This window comes from Thermobia domestica, chromosome 14 (genome assembly GCF_964235325.1).
Source record: "Thermobia domestica chromosome 14, izTheDome1.hap1.1, whole genome shotgun sequence".
NCBI lineage: Eukaryota > Metazoa > Arthropoda > Insecta > Zygentoma > Lepismatidae > Thermobia > Thermobia domestica.
Window position 1 is genome coordinate 6,619,131 of NC_137467.1, and position 22,962 is coordinate 6,642,092.

The following is a 22,962-nucleotide window of genomic DNA, read 5'->3' on the forward strand; positions in this document are numbered from 1 at the left end:
ACGCTAACCGTTTAGCCACAAAGGAGCTCAAGAGGATTTTAGTAGTAGCATATGGACTGGTAGCAGGTCTTACTGTAAAAAACGAAATAAATCCACAACAAATAATCCACAGACAAAAATTGATAAAAATAAATTGTTCCCATTTGGGAACAGTGGGATTAAAAGGGTTAAATCTTGTACATTTTTTAAAATTATTTTCCTACATAATCATCGTATTGGTTGATGCATTTTTTGTAGACCCTGTGGCAGTTTTTGTTCGCCATCATGCGTTTGAAGAGGCGTTGAGCCTTATCTTTTACCTCACTGTCGTTGCTGAAGCCCGTTTCGCTAAATGTTTCCGTTCTCTCTTTGTTTTTTCTTTCTCCTATTGAAAAAAAATCCGTCGGACTTGGTACGTTTTTACCATTCAGATCTTTAATTAATTGTGGATGAATTCGTGGAATTCGAATGTGGGAGGAAACCCCGTGGGTAGGATGTTCTCAACCACAACCTCATGTGGGGACATGGTGACTAAGTGGTAAGGATGTTCATCTTTGGTGCAAGAGATCTCCTGGTTTATTACTAGGAGTTTGTGTTAGACAACATTATTATCCATGGATTTTCTCGAGGTGCTCCCGTTTTCTACCACATTCTGATTTCAGTAGTTCTTTCATAATTTTTTTTTTTTTTTTTTAATTTATCATCCGTCTTGTTTACTCCAAGCGGCGTAAACGTGGAACATTAATCATTTTTTAATTTCATCTTATATGTCTGTTTCAGTGTTTCTTTGAGAGTGGCCCCCGGAGCACATCAAAATATTACGTCTATAATATAATAATAAATAGAATAATATCAACAGTGCCCCCCGCGGAATACTAAGTGTGCCTCCCCCGGAATATTGTTTCTGAAAGAAACACTGGTTTGTTTTAAGAGATGAATCAAAATCAAAATGAAATCTTTCAGCTCCCATGATTATGCTCGTTAGCAGTGACGTAGGGAAGGGGGGTCAGAGGGGCCGGCCCCCCTCAAAGAGGTCCGACAATGTACTTTGGTACTTTATGTTTGTAGTTTTTTGTATATTTTTATGTTTATATATTTTTTGTTTGTAATTTTTTTATATGTACGTATAACAGCAGTTGCCCCCCTCCCCGAACACACATCCTGGTTACGCTACTGCTCGTTAGGGTAAAGGAAATTATGATTAAGGCAAGTGAATGATTATGGAAGAATTGGTGGAATGAAAAAGTGAAAGGAAACGGGACTACCCCCGAGAAAACCCACAGACTCAATGTTGTACACCACAAACTTACTTGGCTGGGGAACGAACCATTCGAAGGTAAGCACTCTCTACCACTAAGCCATTTTGGTCCCCTGATGGTGGAAGAATTCGTGAAATTAGCAAGTCTGAAAAAAATTAGAGAAACGCAATTAAATTTTACACATACAATGTTGTCCAGCACCTCACATGAGCTGGGTTCGAACCACGAACCCTCGCAATAAAAATGAGAGCTGTACTACGTGTGTCATTAAATTCTTTAAAAGCATAAAAACTATCTGGTTCTTGTTTTTTTTTTTTTTTTTTTTTAACATCGTCGTGCTATTTAAAAGTTACGGGCTTTGAATCCCGACGTTGCTTCATCTCCGGTCCACGGTCGTTGAACTGCCTTTAAAGAGAAAAGTAAACAAAATTCGCATATTTCAGTTCATCTAAAGTAATCCGTGGGATTTAAAGAAAGGAGAAAAGTATGTTTAAAAAAAAAGTAATAAAATAAAGCACGGATAGATTTTTATTCTTTAAGCGCCATGATTTTCATAGTTGCGCTTAGCGCCCTTCTCATAGAAGAAAACGAAAACAAAAAAAGAATTTTTTTGGATATGTTTTCTTCTTTTTAGATGTTATTTCGCTAATTCGGGGTGGCTGGTAGCTTGCCTAAAACCTTCATGCGCTGTCTTCTCTGCAACGCCTCTTCCAGGGCCTGTGGAACGTCGCACTAGACAAGTACACTAAGCACACAGAGGCCATGGAACGAGCATTGATGACCTCACTTCCTGAGTAAAGTGCTCTCAGCTATTCCAGCTCGAGCGCAGAGCAGCAGAACTCTGTTGATATTCAGTGAGTGCAGATTCACAGAAAGCTCGTACGTTGTTCTGTTTATTTGCAATTTATAAATCTGTTGTTTGTTTATTTTCTTTCTTAATGTGAGAGTGTTTGTGAGTGATTGTGTTCTTTCGTGTTTATTATACTATTTGTTATACAACTAATCTCTGTTGAGGAGAAGAAAGGAAGCAACTATTTTATATTTTTTTTAAAAATTATACTGTTAGGTAAGTTTAGTTATTCTTTTGTTTACATACAATCAGCTGATTTCTTTTTCGCAGCGTTAATATATTTGTGCTTGTGTTCTGCTTTCTTTCCGGAATTAAGTTTTTTTTTTTTTTCTAACAGACAGTGATCATATGTGAAACAGGACATTTCTGGAAGTGTTTTTAATTTTTGTGTTTACGTTTTTTTTAATGCAGTTTAAAAAACTAGATATGCCGTGTGGCCAAATACAGTTTAATCTTTCCTGCTATATGAGTATTGTTTGTTTGGTGAATTTTAATGCCCTTTCTCAGCACCGAGGCTGTATGAGACATGGACGGTGTTTTATCCAGTCTTCTGGAATTCGGAAGGGGAATATAAAGCTGTAGGTGAGATATTATAATATTCACTTACATATTACACCGATATCTTCAAAATTTTATGGAGGGGTTTTAATACTTCTCAAGAATCTTTTCCCCTTATATGTATGGATAAAGCACTGAACATTGACCTACAGTTTAAGATGAAACCCGAATCACCGTACCCACCGGGAATCGAATCCGCGACCCAGTGGACCAAGAACACCTTGTAATGTGTAGAATATGTGTAAAATGGGTTTAAGCTTCCTCGTGGCGAGATGTATTCAAAGTTGAGGCCCCGGGTCTTGGACACAACCGGCGTCGAGGTCAATAATTGATCGGGAGCTTTTGTGAGCATGAGCCAGAGCAAAATCCGAGAGAGCATGAGTTCAAGTTTGAGAAGATGCAAGCCTGAGACAGAAGTTTCGTTAAGATAAGCGAATTTTAGGGCCTAGATTTCGCCCATGAAATTATTTGAGAACCATATATTTTCATTGAAAGAGGGAACAATGAAACTGAACAATTATAAATATGGGGGAATAAAAGCATATTCAGGAGATAAAATGGTAATTTTTTGGAGTAGAATGGTAAATTTTGGGGGGGGAGAAAATAGTAAGTTTAGGGGGTTGCGCCCAAGCTCTTGGAGCATAGGTACACCCTGGATAAATGAGGGAGAACCTCATTGTGGATAATGAGTCTGATCTTACGTGAGGCCGAGTGAACCCCGATTTCAAAAAAGCCTACATGTTTAGGATTCAACACGGGAGATTTGGGTTGGATCCACGAATGGGAGCTTATGTAATTTGAATCTCATGTTCAGGCTGATAACAAGTATTAATAATAGAATGAAAGATTGTGTTTGTAACTGTAAACCCAAAATGTGCCAATTTTATTCACATGGCACATCCATTATCGATGTAAACAAGAATTTTAAGGATGATTTTAAAAAATCTATCAAAAGATTGCGATCTTGACCAATAATTAGTTTCTGGATTAGGGGCCACAATATTTTTGAACGGCCCCTAAATCAAGATTTCGTATTTTCTACGGAATAAGTACATTATACTGAGTTAAGTGATAGTTTGGGTTTGGCTACACTGTATGTAATTATCCAGATATAAAGCCTACAAGAAAACAATTTTTTTATTGAAATTTATTGGATCTTTTGATCCAACAAGCTTTTCAAAATCTGCGAAACAATTTCTGACTTTTCCTTTAAGGGAACTACAAACACATACATGCATACACACACAAACACACACACACACACACACACACACATATATATATATATATATATATATATATATATATATATATATATATATATATATATATATATATATATATAGTCCCTTCCCCTCTCTCACCAAATAAAGCACTTACTTTTGAGAGTCGTACAGTATTAAATTGTAGATAACGCTTTTTATTTTTTAAGCTGTGGAAAAACTGTGGCCACTTCTCGGGATTTGACCCGTATTTACTATTATTATTATTATTATTATTATTATTATTATTATTATTATTATTATTATTATTATTATTATTATTATTATTATTATTATTATTATTATTATTGTACGTCTGAAAGAGTTTTCTCTGTATAATTTAGTTAGTAACAATATTTGAAATCGTTCATTATTCTAAATTTTTTATGGTTAATAAGTTCAATGAAAACTCGTTTTAAATAGAACTCAAACAACCAAGGTTTTGCATATCACCATTTGCGCCCGAAGGCGGGCAGGGAGGGAGTCGCCCTCCCGGCTCACGAAAATGTATGCGTAATATAGCAAATCCCGTATATTAAATATCAGGCGTAATACAGCAACCATGGAGATGGATCTCCGTAGAAAATTTTCTTCGGGCACCCATGCATAGCACGGATGTTTCTTAGAACTAACTTAACCGTATTATGTAAAGTTTTCCTCATAGGTCCTATCTATATATTATTATTCACAGTAGGCTGTAATGGTCCTTAATAATACATGAATTGTTGAACAGTTATTTTCTGGTTCCAAGTCGGGAAGCCCCAGTTTCGTAATCCTGATTGGGGTTTTACCACAGTTCTTCAGTTCCAGGAATAATGATAATAATAATAATAATAATAATAATAATAATAATAATAATAATAATAATAATAATAATAATAATAATAATAATAATAATAATAATAATAATAATAATACACCTATTATTATTATTATTATTATTATTATTATTATTATTATTATTATTATTATTATTATTATTATTATTATTATTGGGGCCGCGGTAGCTCAGTGGTAGAGCGTTCACGTCTGGTGCTTGGAGTCCCGAGTTCGATCTCAGCCTCCGCCAAGTGAACTTTGTGGTGGACAAACACCGTGTGCGTGCATTCTTCCGTTTCCTTCCACTTTCTTCATTCTACCATTTCATTCATTACTCAACATCACCGTCTCCTTTAGCCTAACCGGCATAAGTGTGGGACGTAACACATTATTATTATTATTATTATTATTATTATTATTATTATTATTATTATTATTATTATTATTATTATTATTATTATTATTATTAGTGGAAGTAGTAATAGTAGTGCAATATTAGTTTGAAATGGAATTAATAAATTCCGAATTAATAACAACAAACCCCCTGTACATATCTATACAGTTGGACCTCGATAAGTCGAATTCCTTGATAGCTTGAATTTTTTTTCACATTCCCTTCAACTCTCCGTAACACTCATTAAAATAACCTCTACAAGTTGAATGTTTAAAAATTACAACCTCGAGGAGTCGAATTTTAAGGGTTTCATAATCATATTTGAAAATCTCGGTAGCTCGAACTTTCGTATCCGCGAACCTCTACAAGTCAAAGTTTACTGTAGGCCTATAATTCATTCTCTTGGTGTGTCCTTGATAACTGAAGCTATAACTCTATGCTTTTACGTAATTATCATTCTTGCTAGTTCTATGATTGTTGCAAATGTGTGCTGTAATTATGTTTTACTCATGTGTTTTACTTCTAGACATGAAAGCCCCATCCAAAACAATATATGTACAGTATTTTGAGTTGTGAACTTGATTTTTATTTTGACGTCCCTTTCAACAGCGAGTCCCTTTTTTTCTTATGACCCCTTTAAAAAATCGAACCTACTCGAAAAAATCGATAACTCGAGTTTTTGTATATTCCCTTCAGAGCTTCGAATTATCGATGTCCCACTGTACTATCCCAAAATGTCATTTTCAGTTTGCGTTGAAGATGGCCGCGGTCCGGACGCTCCTAGTAGAAGCAGATCTATAAATAAACTTATTTTGAACTAGTTTGTAAGCACTTGTTGTTGGATCTTCGACTTATTCAGAACCTAGACAACCATTCCATTGTCCGGATATGGGGGCCGCGGTGGCCGTTTTTCGATTTTCGACCCGGGGGATTGGCGGTCGTTCAAAAATGAAAGTTTCTGAGGTTTTTAACAAACCCCTTTGTTAATATGCAACCAGCGTTGTATACATGTTATGTGAGGTCACATAACAGCTAAGGATAACTACCAGGACAATGGAAAATGAAATCTTTTAAGTTTTACGTCCCATGATTATGCCGGTTAGGCTAAAGGAGACGGTGATGATGAGAAATGAATGAAGTGGTGGAATGAAAGTGGGAGGAAACGGGAGAACCCCGAGAAAACCCACGAGCACGGTCTTTGTCTACCATAAAGTTCACACGGCGCGAGCTGAGATCGAACCAGGGACTCCAAGCACCAGAGGTGACCGCTCTACCACTGAGCCACCGCACCCCCCTAACGAAGGATGGAGTCTAGATATAGAACAAATGAATAAACTTTGGAAATAGCAGAAATCATGAATCATCTCGTTTAGCCTTCAGTCAATGATGAATTTCAGAAGGACCCCCCGGGGGGACTTTCAAATGCATATATTCGTCTCTTGTTAAGGGTCTTCACTACAGCGAAAATAAACTACCGCTAATTTTAGAGTTTTTCTGTAATACCTTCAAAACAAATAAAAATATCCGTGTAATGTCCCGTGTATCCCGTGTAATGTCGTCTTGTCTTGTCTCAAAAACTATTAAAAGCCAAACAAACTCAATTTTTGAGACCCATGACACAGGGGCTTTGGATCCCCTTGGAAACTAAGGTTTGAGGTATTTTGTATTCTAAAAGTTTTTATAGCAAGAATCCATGATGATTAAGGTTGGTGTAAAGGGACAAGTTTTGCCAATAGATGTCACTACAGTCTTAGTATCTCTGTCATATATTTTTTACCTTTCACGAAAATTGACAATTTCTCTTACAAATTTTAACGTACAGACTTCAGATTTTTGGAGAAGGCCGTGCCGATTTTTTATTTAGAATTTTCTTCATTGTTGAAACAGTTATATTGTTAAAGGTTTGGATATCCCTTCAAACAAACAAGCCATTTCAACAAGAAGAAAATTTTAAATAAAAAATCGGCACGGATTGTTGCCTTCGATAGGTTATAAAGTTCCTTCTCTAAAAATTTGAAGTCTCTAGGTTGAAATCTGTAAGAGAAATCGTGAATTTTCGTGAAAGGTAAAAAAAATACATGAGAGAGATACGAAGACTGTAGTGACATCTATCGGCAAAACTTGTCCCTTTAAACTAACCTTAAGTAGCCTTTGCCCGCAATACGAAGCTTTTGCACTGAACAAGTGGCTGTAGCATTCCTTAATAAGAGAATCAACAGCAGTACACATATGCTATCATTTAGTTATTTGTATGTGTGTGTGTGTGGATGTGTAATTTTGTTGTCATGTGGGAATAGAAAGAGTTGCCTCTGAAGGCCATTGTCCTATCTTCCTCCGTGCGGGAGGAGAGAAACCTGCACAATCTTTCATTGGTATCTGGTGGGAATGTTGACTTTAAAGTTAAAACGAGGACGAACGAACATAGCACAAAAGGCATCCGAAGATTGTTGTTGAGAAACATATCTCTTCAAATGAGATAAGCAAAGTATTTCTTCCGTTTGATACTCTGTTTCTACCCTTTTTCAACAATACAGCTTCCTTTTCTCTTCTTTTATAACAAAGGTAGATTTGAATTGTTACTTTGGAACAGAATACATAATTAAAACAGAGCTTTTATAATTCTTCCTAGGACTCATAAAATTACAGCAATAGCGTAGTTAGAAACCGGTTTTGGGGGGCGGCGAATCAGGCACTTGTGTCGAGGGAAGCTCCTGGACATAAATTCTAATGCACACCATAGTTCATATAAACTTTAACGTAATGAAAATGGATATTCACAACCAGTGGCGTATTTACGATTTTGTTCCGCGGAGGGCTTTGCTAACTTTCGGGGGGGGGAGCTTTGCCTGAAAATGTTAAAATTCTGCAAGATATTTCGTATACTTTACTATAGTAAGTGCGATTTCGGAGGGGGGCTTAAGGCCGAAAGCCTCCCCCCTAAATACGCCACTGTTCACAACGTAAAAGAGTGATGAAATGGTGTAGTTGAGTATCTATCAACCAGCCGAACGTCCTGGGTTCGACTTTTGTTTGTGGCGGAATTTATTATCTCAATCAATTGATATCGATTCCTGTAATGATATAAAAGTCGACGTAATATATCTATTATGGATTGGTATCAAATTTGGCAGTATTTCACTATAATTTTACGATTAATCTTATAGTGTTACCTATATTATAAAGCGATTGCAGAGGTACTATATTTTGATTTCATTTGATTTAATTTTAGCTTAGTTTAGCGTCCCTTTCAACAGCAAGGCTATATGAGACGTGGACCTACAACTTAATGTGGGATCCGAATTATATGAGCTTCCGACGGGATTCGAACCCATATAGTAAGTACCATCTCGGCATTTGCGTGATGTAAATTAGGAAAACCGAGGAAAAATCTCATTCATAATGGCTAACCTAAAAAAAAAAAAAAGATGTTACACGTTTTCGACCGAGTGTCCCCACCAGGCGCGCACCCACAATTTTTTGTTGGGGGGGGAGGAGTTCAAACCTTTTTTTCTGGGCAGGGTCCAATACGTCTATGTAGCATTAAACATGGGTTATTCTGCGCCCGAAAAGACGACAATTAATTGCCAACTACTGCCACCTATATTCTTAGAAAATCTGATAGAACTAAATTATTTTTATAAAAAAAGAAGAAAGAGTGTATACATGAGTTGTAGTTGTAGTTGCATTAAGACAGTCTACAAATGCTAGTAGAGTTATGAATTTTTGGGGGATCCGAACCCAGTGGACCCCACGTGGGGTGTGCCTCTGGTTCCCACCAGGAATCAAACCCGGGACCGCTCGCACTAAAGGCGAGAGCGTTAGCGACTACGCTACGTGGGGTCATTCAAAGCCTCTTTGAGTTGGCAAGCTTCGATATCTCTTTTAATCACTACCTTTGGCAACGTACATTTATGTGAGTTTAGGTTACGCTGTGAACATTGCCTCGCCCTGCATTTCTACGAAATAAACCCTGGAAGTGACACGTAGACTAGAAAAACAGTAAATGCCCTCTGGGTGTGGAATAGTTGCCAGATAAAGTGAAGGAAAAGGAATTGGATGATACCGAAAAGTATTGACTTCATTGGTGCTTGAACAAAATCCTCTCCTTTTGACTTTTCCTTCTTTTTTTGTCTCCCCTCTTCTTTTTCTCTGTGATAAGCAGTTATGGTAACAGTAGAGAAAGTATAATTCCTTTCCTTTGTCAGGTTACCATCACATTTTTCTTTCTTTCTCTCTTATGCTTCGAGGGTCTTGTCTTCCTGCTCTCTGATCTGATCTTTCACTCAATCTTTGTTATGTTAAAATACATTTTTTTCTTTTTATTTAAAAAAAACTAGGCTGAAATGCCCGCTCTTCGCACGGGGAGAATAAGTTTATGGAAGATATTTAAAGCCCTTAATATATGCATTTTAACCCTTTCAAATTATGTTACCTATTTCTAGGTGATAGCGTACAATCGTCATTCGATTTGAGAAGTGCCAATAAAGCTTTTTACTTCAATTTTGTTTCAAGTCTGGAGGCATTGTATAGAACACGTTACATATGCTTTCACATCTTTCTGCGTCGAGACATAAGGTGTGATGACGTCATAACTTTTTAAAAATGTCCCTTTCTTTGCTATTTTCCCGCCTTAGATATATGATGAAGACTTGTGAATGGTACCGTCTGAAATGGTGTTCTATTCTGAAGAGAATGAGGTACTAACCATGATCGTAGGGTAAATAGGGATGATGCTGTACCTGCTTGGTTCAAAGTCTTTAATTTGCCTTAAAAATCCATAATTAAAAAGGATTAGTGAATGTGCAATGATTATATATTTTTTGCGAAAAAAGAAAGTTTTGAATCCCTACTGCCTTAGGATACAGATGGGTCAATATGACGTGACCCACTGTGACCCACCATTCACGGTGACTCACTCTGCTCAGTGCATTGTAGACAGCATCTTCTGAACACTGGTGAATTTCTCTACGTTTTACTTTCAAGGAATCCAGTTTCCTTCCTTTTTCATTTGTTTCTATTTACTTACCTGAGATGAGTATATCTAAGTGAAAAAAGAACTTCATGCAGCTTTGGATATTGTCATTTGTAATTGTAATAATAGCAATAGGACTTACTACTTGGCTTTCGAGACATAATCGAATTTTACACTTTTTTTTTTTTTTTTTTTTTTACGTTGGTCTACTTTACTTTGACTTCAGACTTTCAAATGTCATCCTATTTTCCACTATCAGTAATTCAACAAAGAAATAATTATATATATGATAATCAAATTGAAATTCATCGTAATATGGCCCACGACAAACACTTTACCATCTTATATCGTAAAGGTGAGATCCACCAGCATTGTAAGAGCAGTGCTTGGCCGATTGACCGTAGAAATTCAAACTCCAATCAGTGATAATTTCACAGCTTTGTTTTATTACAAGTGTAAACTATTTAGTCAGTGGAAAAGAGGGCATGGATCATGGATTAAAGTTGATGACGATGGGTTTTGGTGGGTGTAGGTTCATGGTAAGTCTTGGGTCAGAGTGGATCACGGTGCGTGGGGATCAGTGGGTAATGGGCCAAGTTTTCATACATCCACACAGGGCCGGCGCTAGAAGTTTTGCCGCCCTGGGCGGTTCTTTCACATGCCGCCCTTTTATTGTTTTCTTTCTCAAATTTTGCCGCCCCTGTATTCTTTTCTTTTTTCAAATTTTGCCGCCCATCAGACTTGCCGCCCCGGGCGGTGGCATGGCTTGACCCCCCTCGCGCCGGCCCTGCATCCACACCATCTCTGTACGCTCTCCTTAATGAAAGTGAGATGATAAAATCCCAGTTTAAGGTGGGTTGACTACTATGTTCTAAAATTCATTTCAAACGAGTCAACTATTTTCTCGTGATGTGATCACAAGCAACAGCCAACATTGCTTTATATATAAAGAAAGAAAATGCCTTCCCCTCCCACCTTAAAAGGGGAATTATTAAAAGCGCTTGGATACAGGTCCGATAATTTTTAATAAAGAGTGTATATACCAAGTTTCATCTTCCTATGTTGACAGGATCGTGAGAAATTCAATTTTTCGCATTAATTTTGAGTGTCCACCTTTTTACATACGCAAAGTTGTGGAAAACGTTTACTTAGCTACATATATATATATTTTTTAGAAACTCCAAATTAGTTAGGCAAATATAAAATTAACTGAACTTTTGGAAAACGTTCATTTAGCTACATATTATTTTTAGAAACTTCAAATTAGTTAAACATTTTTGGAAAAGTCTAATTAGCTACACTTTTGAAAAACGTTTATTTAGCTACATATTTTGCGAAATATCTAATTAGCTAAACATTTTATAAAATATCTAATTAGTTAAATTCTTGGAAAACGTTTACTTACCTTCATATTTTGGGAACTGTCTAATTAGTTAAACATTTTGGAAAGCAGCTAATTAGATAAATGTTTGAAAAAAAAAAGCTTTATATTTTACGAAAAGTCTTATTAGCAAAATGTTTGAGAAGCACCTAATTAGCTAAACATTTTGGAAAGCATGTAATTAGCGAAATGTTTGGGGAACATTTAATTAGCTAAACTTTTGGGAAATGTCTAATTAGTTAAACTTTTTGGGATGCTTCTAATTAACTAAACATTTTCGGAAAAGCCCAGTGGCATACACAAAAAGAAATTTCCAAGTTTTAAACTCCCCTTGAAGAAGATATGAAAAAAAAAAAAAGAACCATTTATCATACTAAGACATGTAAAAAATTTCTGAAACGACATGAACTTGGGACCTTGAACCCCCTCTCCCGGTTGAAATTCTGCATACGCAACTGGAAACGCCTAATTCGCTAACATTTGGGATCTTATAATTAACGAAATGTTTGGGACTCAAATAGTTTTTTTAAAGAAATCAGCAGGGCCATAACTTGTAAGGGAAGCAGGGGGCAGCTGCCCCTTCAGGGAAGCTTCTTGCAATTCGAGAAGGGCTCATTTTAAGACAAAATTTAATTATTTCATATAGATACGATACGAATACGAAATTATAAATGAAGCATCAAACAGGTTCACTACATTACATAAACAAAACAGCACATAAAAGGTAAATAAAGTAAAAATGAGTCGTGGGCCAATTTCAGTACAAAATGCCTACTACTATTCGGGGCACTAGAAATAATATTTATTCATACGCCTTTGAGATCTGTCAATATTAATTAATTTGTCATGTATGGAACGAGCCCAGAACTAATGGCCCCGCAGACATTGCCGTGCGGGAGGGTCCACAGTCTCCGGAGGGTCCACAAAGAGTAAGAAAAAGATGGAAAAGAAGGAGCGTATTTTCTAATTTTGAGGGAAGGCCCACACGACAACTTTTTCTAGGGGGCCCCAAATATTAATGCTTGCCCCCCCCCCTTCAGAAAAAATCTTAAGTTACGCGCTGAAAATCAGGTAGATAAATTAATTAAAAAATCAATTTAAAAAAACTTTTAAAGTATAAAGTAACACTGAGACTGGCGTGTAGACCACTGCTTAAGAAACGTTTTACAACACAAACATACATATAAAGTAAGATTTCGCGCACACATACATATATATAAGCATGGAAATATATTGCTGGAATGCATCTTGTAATAGTGTTAGTTTGTGGGTTCCTAATCAAGCGAACGTGCTGTTGCGGAGATACGCCGAGAAAATTATTATTATTAGTGCTGCCAGCAACAGAACATTGTTTTTAGAATCGGCGGCCATAAGAAATTCTTCAAATTCTGCTGGGCGTAACAAAGGGAAATAAATGAAACCGACTGTTTTATAGGAGTAGTAAAAGTTATATGTAAATGATTTTCTCATGTGTAATAGCACTATTATGCGTAGAAAGAGATGTCGGGGAATATGTGTGGATATTTTAGTACGCAAAGCTATACATAAGCCTATGTGTAACCTCACACCAACACTCTTTTATAGAGAGCTAAATGATTGCGCATTTAGTTGCAGGGGCGATATACGGAAATTAAAAGTTCTTGAAAGTAACGTCAAGTGTCGGGGAAGGAATGAGTTGGCAACAGCTCGAGCAGCTCGGCTCACGGCTCAGTCACCACTGAGTCGAACCGAGAAGTGAGCCGAGCCAACAGCTTACCCAACCGAGCTGGCTCGAGCCCTCGGCTCAGTTGGTCCGAACCGAACCGGCTTGAGCCGATGGCTTACCTGAGCCGAGTCGAACCGAGATGGTGGCTGACCTGAGCCGAGCCAATGATTCATCGCAACCGAGCTACCTCGAGCCGATGGCACACTTGAGCAGAACTGAACCGAGCCAATGGGTCATTTCAATTAAACCAGCTCGAGCCTTTAGCACAGGTGAACCGAGCCGGTTGACATCTAACTAACTCTATGGCTTATGGAACCCGGAGGTTCAATGCCGCGCTCACAAAAGCTCTCCACTAACTTCTGTCCTTAGCCAATTGGATCCAGTTTCTACTTTGTATTCCTATCTCTGCGAGATCCATCTTAATATTGTCCTCCCATCTGCACCTAGGTCTTCCTAATGGTCGTTTGCCGATTGGTCTTCCAGTCAAGACTTTGAAAGCGTTCCTACTTTCTTCCATTCTAGCTACATAACCTGCCCACCTAAGCCTCCTAGACTTGACGACCCTAACAATGTTGGGGAAACCGTATAAATTATGTAGTTCCTCGTTATGAAGTTTCCGCCATTCCTCATTCCCATTACTCTTGGGTTCGAATATTCGTCTCAGGATCTTGTTCTCAAATACTTTCAGTCTATGTTCTACCCTCAGAGTAAGCGACCATGTTTCACAACCATGCTGAACAACAGGTATGATTATTAAGCTTCAAATTCCTCGACGGAATTCGCGACGACAAGAGATTTTGAACCGAATAGTAACACGAATTCCCTGCTTTTAGTCGACTTTAATTTCTTCGTGGATATGATTTTCCTCTGTTAATACTGATCCTAGATATTTGAAACTATCCACTTTATCAAAAGTATTATTTAATATTTTAACGCCTCCAAAATTTGCCGTACTACGGTCCCGACGCAGTTCCATATATTTAGTTTTCTCTGTATTTACTTCTAAACCCATGTCCCTGCAAGCTTTTAATAAGATCTCTGCATTTCTTTCTATTGTTCTCCTATCATCCCCTATTAAATTTACATCATCAGCATATGCCATAACATGGTGAGTACCATTCAATTCTAGGCCCTGGTTGCTATCTTTGATTTTCCTTATAGCGTATTCCAGAACGAAGTTAAATAATAATGGCGACAACGTATCTCCTTGTTTCAGGTCATTTCGACGTGAAAGCTCGTGGACAAAAATTTTCCTACCCGGACTTTACTTTGGGATTCATTTAAACATATCTTAATTAATCTAATTAGCTTTCTCGGTATTCCAAGTTCTGTAAGAACGATGTATAATGTTTCTCTCCTAACCGAGTCGTGCCGGTTGACATCACTAGAAGGAATTACTAGTAAAATTATCTCAAATATAAGTATCTCTCGTTGCGAAGATTAAGCGAAGCCTGTTATGCCTAAAGATACAGTAAAATAAAACAATAGGATACAGTGTAAAACAACTGCAGACTTATTGCCAAAACGACTTCATTAAAAATGAGGTGTTAAAATAACTTAATTTGTCTATCATTGTAACGTGTTGTTGTTTCAATATGAAGTTTTATTTTTCTATTCGGAGATAGCTATCCGGTCGATGGTTGCGCCCTCGACAGTACTGGGAAGAAGTAGCAGTAGTTATAGCTGGTCTATGAGATAGTCTCGTACTAACTACTCTTGTAAGTTAGAAGAGGGGCAAAACGTGGAGAAAGTTCAAGGAGGGTGGTAGGATAATTATAGATAGAAAAAATTGACTGATTTATTTACCAGGGTGGTCATTGTGATCTTTACACCTGAATCATTAAGTGAAGAAGGCGTAATATGATGTGGTAAAATACAAAACGTCTAATAAACCAAATATTCGGAAAACGTTTAATTATTTAAATATTTTAGAAATATCTAATTAGATAAACTTATGGCAAAGTTTAATTAGCTGGATACAGAGTAGCGTCCCGAAAACTTAGCAGTCGACGACCCAGCAGTCCGAATAACTCGGTCTCATCCTGGCAGGCCGTAAAAACGCCGCACGCAGACCCGTTCAAGTATTTTTCTGAGATGTGATTACTGTACGGTGTGCATTTATTAATTTTGATTTTTTATGTATAATAAAGTCTCTATGCCTTCATAAACTACGTATTTTTCCTTTGTTTAAGAGTAATTGGGAAGTTTATTCTCTGTTGTATTCTCAAGCAACCAATACATACAAGTACAAGGCTGTATTTTTTGAGGAAACACTTGTACTTATTCTTCTTTTAACCCCATTCCCATAATCCGGCATTTTCACAAATTCGGCCACCCTTCGATCTACATTAGGCCGAGTTTTCGGTACTCTACTGTATTGAGAAACTGACAAAGTGTGTTATGTTAATTGATTGATGTTGGTTAATCTCGCTTGATGGCTGCTCCAAACATTGATTGGAGCCCAGATTGTAATGGTGACAGAGGTGTTAACGTGTTACAGTGCGTATGATGGACAGTTGAGAGGGTGTAAATCGTCGGTCTTCAATTCTTCTGCTAAGTGGAGATGGTTGTAGTTTGGGGGCAGAATGTAGTGGTAAATCGTGAACAGAAGAGATAACGAGGTATGTATAATAGGAGCTGAAATAGGAAAGTCTATGTAGGCGTTCATGGTGTCTAGAAGCGGATGGCTTTCATGCAGGTCCTTACCGATATATTTGAAACGGACGTATTCAATACGATTCTCATGTCGTGCTGGGCAATTTTATCCTACCTCAGGTTGCCTCTCGAAACACCGAAAATTCGCAGAAAATCAAATCAGAGATCGTATGCACTGACAAGTGTAACATCTATGAAAAATAACATCTTGTCCTAGGGGAAATGTAAATGTGGTCAATCATTATTTTTAAAGCTATATATTCACTGTATGTTTATCATTGACTTGAATTGAGTAATTTCCGTTTCTTTTCAAAATGGATTCACTTGAGTAAACCTTTTCACAGAAGTTGTGGTCTCCATATAAACATGCGAACAAAGCTTCATCCTGTCTGTGGGACTTTTTTACGTTTTGTTGATAAATGCATTTTTAATAACAGAGTTGTGATATATTGATTTCCGTACATACATGTGCACCACTGGAGATATTTTCAGATGTCAAGGACGTTACATTTTTGTACTTTATTACATATTATTATTATTATTATTATTATTATTATTATTATTATTATTATTATTATTATTATTATTAATAATAATAATAATAATAATAATAATAATAATAATAATAATAATAATTGTTAATACCCAAGATACGTGGTCTGTCCTGATGTCATAAACACTGTATTTCACAAAATTTGTTTAATCAATCCAGGGGCGGATCCAGGGGGTCGATCGGGGCAATCACCCCCCCTAGAAGAGGAAACTTTCTTATTTTATATATAAATAAAACCCATCCGAGAGCTCTTAAAAGTAGCTCTAAGTAGCAGTATTACGACCTACCGCCCCTCGCACAAGTCCGTGCTGGATCCGCCCCTGAATCAATCTTACCCCTTCAAAATACTCCCCATTTGTAGCAATACACTTGTCCCACGTCTGTTTCCATTATTGAAAACATCCCTGGAAGTCTTCAGAAGTTAGGCTCTTGAGGTGGCTTGTCATTTCAAGTTTTATGGTCTCCACGTCGTCCCAATGCCGCCCCCGCATGACCACCATTTTACATTTCGAAAACAAAAAAGAAATCAAAGGGGGCTATGTCAAGTGAGTAGACAGGGTGATATAGCGTTGTGATCGAATTACGAGTTATCTTCAACACAGGAGGTCGATGGTCGTCCTGGCCTTGTCTCATCCTTGCAGTCTTCACGGCTCTCACTGAAACATTTGATCCCTTTGAAAAGAGCTGTCTTCTTCAGTGCCTTATTTCCATAAACAACCATTAACATTTCACGAATTTCCTGACAGCTTTCTACCCAGTTTCACCAAAAGTTTGATGTTGATTAGTTGTTCCATCTGTTTATTAATATCCGTCGTCAACACGAACAGAACAGGATACCACAAAACCAATGCCACCTCTAGCTGTGCGCTCGTCTCAATGAACATATACATCTTGATCACACGCGCACCCAGAATTTTTTGTTCGGAGAGGTCCAAGCTTTTGGGGGGGGATCAAATACTACAAGCCACTATGGAGGCCCGTGCCGTGGAAAATCAGCGCCCGGGGCGAGAGTACGACGGCGCCCCATACATATATTCCAAACAATTTTTCCTTTTTTCTCCCGAATTTTTCTCCCCCTTACTTCGGCGCCCGGGGCCGTCGCCCCGCTCGCCCCACCCCCACGGCACGGCCCTGCCACTATGTCTATGTGGTATTGAACAGGTATTATTGTGTACTCGAAAAGACGATAAGTAACTGCAAAATGCTTTCATCTATATTTTCAGGGAAGAGAGGATAGAATTAGATTGTTTTTGTAAGAGAAAGTGCAAGATCAAATTTTCATGCTACATCAATTATTTCCCTGTTAAACAATGATAGTTTTATTGAGACAGTGTACAAATGTATGTTGAGTTAGCAAGTTTTCTGGGGTCAGAGGGATCCGGATCTGGTAGACTCCCCGTAAGTGCGCCCCTGACTTTGGTGCACTTAATAGCGTACTTCATGTAAAACCAGTGGCGGACCTAGTCCGAAATCCCCCCCCCCCGTTTTTTGAATGACAATAATAATTGAAGTTATTATTTATATATTTTTGAAAGTTTATAGTAAACTTATTATACCTATCATAGTCTGAATTCTTGCTTGCCCCCCCTGTTTTTGCCTTCTAGTCCGCCACTGTGTAAAACAATTATTATTGATGCACATGACATAACTTTAACAACAATGGATACTGTATATTAGACACTAAAGTGGATGAGTTACCAAATCCTCGTACATTCGGTGTTTTGGCATGTTTTTCGAAGTATCGAACACACTTCTATAATCCAGGGAACAGTGGCGGATCCAGGCCAGGGCCGGGAGGCCTAGGTCCCCAATTTTTTCAGCAACAAAATAATTTAAGCTATTATTTGTATATTTTTGGAAGTTTATATATACCTAGTGTAGTCTGGGTACTGGCTGGCCCCCCAGTTTTTACTTTCTAGATCCGCCACTGCCAGGGAAGGGTCAATTTTTCCCTTGCTATCCTCGTTCCGTGCGTCCATAGGTAAGAATCCCTTCATGTATCAGTGGCCGACATTCAGATAGATTTAGCATTCCTTCAATTAAGAAAGAAAAAAAAAAACTGAAAGTGAAATGTATTTTAAAGCGCATATGTTAATGCGGAAGGTATAAATCAAACAAACATTTCATTTATTTCTTGTTGTGCCAAACAATACTATCGTCTCTCGTAAAACACACAGTGCAGTAGTTAACACAGAGTTGATTATTGGTTTCGTTATGACTACAACCAATGTTTTATGATCCTCCTAGCTCTGAAGAGACTGGCTAACACAAAATCACATTCAACAATAATTCATAGGATTGGATTGGAAAGGATTTTTAGTTATCCTATCCTTTTTCTTTTTTTCACCTCGAAACCTCTTTTTAGGAATTCATCACCTTTCCAACACATAGCTGTATTAGCCAAGCGTTGCATAGCCTTGCTCAAAATATTTGCACTTTGTTTCAACGGAATGACGTGTTATTCACTGAGCCACTGTTCTTACTCCCAATTCCCGCCAAATATCCTGTTTTTTCTTCAATTATAGCCATTCTGGCATTTAGCTAGAACAAGGGCATATACTAGAAGTGTCTGGTACTTGACTATAGTAAGGGCACACACTAGAAGTGTCTAGTACTTTGCTGGAATAAGGGCACATACCAGGAGCAGCATGATAAAGGCACATACAAGGAGAGGCAGGTACTTAACTGAAGTAAGAGCACATACCAGAAACATTGAGTGTTTTGCTGGAATAAGGGCACATACCACGAGCAGCATGATAAAGGCACGGAGATTCAGGTACTTGACTGAAGCAAGAGCGCATACCAGAAACATTGAGTATTTTGCTGAAATAATGGCACATATCAGGAACGGCAGGCGCTTAGCTGTAATAAGGGCACACCACAAGCGGTAAGTACTTCAGTGAAGTAAGGACGCATACCAGGAGCATTGAATACTTTACTGGAATAAAGGCACATACCAGGAGCAGCGTTCAGCATTCTCCCACCGAGAATTCAGTCCGGAACCATGTGCACCAAGAGCGGGCGCGGTAGCAACTAGACTACTAGGGAGGCCGTAGGCGTAACTAGGTCCCTAAGCAATTGCTAATTACTCCAAAGAGGGAGAACTCGTAATACTATTATTATTATTATTATTATTATTATTATTATTAATAATAATAATAATAATAATAATAATAATAATAATAATAATAATAATAATAATAATAATAATAATAATAATAATAATAATAATAATAATAAACAGGTGTTATAAAGGATAGCGTTAGCCCAAGCCATCAAACTAATATACGGATACGCCACTGCCAATCAGGACCCCACGCACCAAATGCAACTGTTCTACCACTGAGCCACCGCGCACCCAACAGTTTTGATACACAGGAAATGAAGAAAACTTAAAACAAAACAGGAAGAAAGTAATAGTAACGTGTGTGAGTAAATCTACCTATGGAAATAAATCACTGTAGACATATGTAGATGGAAGTACATGCGTTTATTACTCTGTAAAAGTCAATTTCTGTAAGTTGGACGTTTTGGAACTAAAACCGGCCAAAGTGTATGTATATAATGAGGTACAGGAAACTAGAACATGTAGATTTCTAAAGAAAGAAAAAAAAAGTATGAGCAAATGTCATGTCGTGTATATAGGATATGGGTGTGGTGACTCTGAGTATTATATGCATGCAGTCTTATCTCACATATGATACTCATATTCTGCTGCTAAAATCCGTGGTAGTAGCGGGTGGGTCGGAGAAAACGAAGAAGGATCTGCATTCTGTGTAAGAGAGCGTCCCCGGAGGGCATCGTGTGGGTCGTTGACTTGGATTGGATTAGATACCCCTTCACTTGCGAAGCTGGCCTCTTTCCATTCAACAATTCAGTGGAAGAAGTCAGGCCGTTTGCAACTAAGTGTTGCTGTCCCGGGAAGATAATGAACCCGGTATTGTCCTTTCTTCAGAAAGCCTTTAGGTACTACGTAGTAGATCAGGTGTATTAGGCCTATAACCGAGTACAGTAACATTTTATTCATTAAATACTTGAAAGATTGTTTTTAATACTTCCATTATTAATAGATTCATTGGTTGATTGGCATTTACGTTCTTTGTATAAGGATCTATACAGCGTGATGAACTGTTTGAAATGGGATATAAACCACTGTGAATCCTTTCGGTGTTGTTTCACCGGGAATCGAACCCGAGATTCCTTGCAACAAAAGCACTCGCGATATACCAATTAGATCAATTAAGTGTAGTAATTGTAAGATGGCTCCTACAACTGAATAGTAGATCGCTTTCCGCTCAATCCAGATAATTCTTTCCAATTTGGTCTCAAGGGCGCCGATCCTGGGGGGGCAAAGGGGCCCCCCAAAGCTCATGTGGACCCCCTATTGTGTTTATGAATACACAATATTTGGTATAATTTGAGTGCAATTTGTCTTAAAATGTTAATATATATATATAACTTCTGCATCTGAATGGGCCCCCCAAATTTACAGAGAAATCGGCGCCCTTGTCTGCTCTACGCCCATATTTCCAAAGCGTCCAGTCGTTTTTCTTCTCTTTTCATAGCTATTGTCCATGTTTCTGACCCATACAGTACAATACTCCACATGAAGCATTTTATGAGTCTTTTTCTCAACTCTTTATTGAAGGTACCATAAAATAGTATTTTCTTCCTCTTAAAGGCTTCTTTCGGCATTCCTATCCTTACTTTTATTTCACCTTCACAGTTCACATCATCAGCAATAATACTACCCAGATATCGAAAACTAGTCACCTGTTCTATTTTCTCCCCGTCTCTTTCTATATTTGATACAATCCCTTCGTTCCAGTTATCATGGCTTTTGTCTTTCTAACATTTATTTTCATCCCATATTCTTCATAGCACCTTCTCAGGTTTTGTAACATCTTGTTCATTTTGTCTTCAGATTCCGCAACAAGTGCCATTTTCGATTATTTGAAAAATGGACGAAAATATTAGGAGTTAAAACAGGAAACTGAAGTTCGAATAACATGGAAGAAACATTTCCACACCCTAACCTACGAGAAGAAAGAAAAAAGTATTAATTCCAGGACTTCTTAACAGGCAGAATACTTAATAATAACTTAAAACCAATGAAAAGTATAGAAAGAACCAAACAACATTTGGAAAATACTATTAGTCTATAAGAACTAATAATTGTTTTCAAAAGCTTTCGTATAACTTAGAAATTTTGTTGGCCAGTAATTATGACGTCATGACGTCATAAACTGCCCACTCAAATTTCGGTTTATAAGAAAAGACCTGGCAACAGTTATAGGTTAATATATTTTCCAAGTCCTGTCTGGTTCACGTTCTATATATATATATATATATATATATATATATATATATATATATATATATATATATATAGTTCTATATTATATATAGTATATATATTCTTCGTTGTTTTTAAGTTATGAAATGAAATGAAATCTTTAAGTTTTACGTCCCACGGTTATGCCGGTTAGGCTAAAGGAGACGGTGATTATGAGAGATGAGTGAAATGGTGGAATGAAGAAAGTGGGAGGAAACGGGAGAACCCCGAGAAAACCCACGAGCACGGTGTTTGTCCACCACAAAGTTCACTTGGCGGGGGCTGGGATCGAACCCGGGACCCCAAGCACCAGAGGTGAACTGTTTTTAAGTTACTCTCTAAAATGTAACTAATGGGGGGTTTGTTTAACGAAGAACTTTAAAGAAAATATTTTATTTCAAAAGGAGAAAAAAACTAACTTTTGTTGGAAAAATCACTAAATTGGCAATACTGTTCTTCAGGAAGGAAATTTTCGTATGTCTCTCCATTTTGTCGTACTCTTTGAATTAAGTGTTTATTTCTATCTTTGTCCGTGATATTTTCGACCTTGGTTTTGGCAATATTCGTTGTTTATTTTTTAATCATCCACCAATATAGTCCAAAATATTGTTATGCAAGTAGCTGCCCATGAAATCTATTCACTGTATACATAACAAAACAAGTTTCAGGTGCTATTTCTATGTTGTGAAGGTCATTAGATACACACACAATATAGCAAATACGTACTTCAAACAGTCAAGCTTTCGGTTTGCACGTTTTCTTCAATATATCTATGTCCTGGAATATCAAACACGCTTGAAACTATTGATTGAAACAACGAAAGGACGAAAGGTATCATCCTCATTTAAGGACTCTCATTGGTAGTGTTCATTTCTGACGCGAAGTGATTCTTGTTCGATTTCAGGTCATGCCAGTTTGTAGTGGACAATATCGTATCTGTGAGTTTTCTCGGGAGGGGGGGAGAACCGGCATGCATTTCGGCGTCATTATCAAAGCGTTGTGTAGCGAGACACGTGTTCATCGCTGGAAAGAGGTGGTAATCGCTCGGCGCCAAATCCGGGCTGTATGGTGGGTGATCGAACACCCCCATGCAAGAGCTCTCGGGTACGATTCGCCATGTGTGGATGTGCGTTATCTAAAAAAAAAACACCTTCGCGATAGGTTTTCTCCAGCGCTTGTTTTGAATCAATTGGCTTTTTTTATCAACAAAAACCTAATCATAGAATTGACCTCACAAGAG

At 37.6% G+C, this 22,962-nt stretch overlaps 1 protein-coding gene across 2 annotated transcripts in view; it reads left to right on the forward strand.

Annotated features, from left to right (window-relative positions):
- The first annotated feature begins 2,072 nt into the window (after positions 1-2,072).
- LOC145669488 (guanine nucleotide exchange factor for Rab-3A-like) overlaps positions 2,073-22,962 on the forward strand; it is a 260,862-nt gene continuing 239,972 nt past the window's right edge. For both annotated transcript variants that reach the window (XM_081737662.1, XM_081737663.1), the window contains exon 1: positions 2,073-2,304. The gene's annotated coding sequence lies outside the window, so the exon portion shown is untranslated. The remainder of the gene's footprint in view (positions 2,305-22,962) is intronic.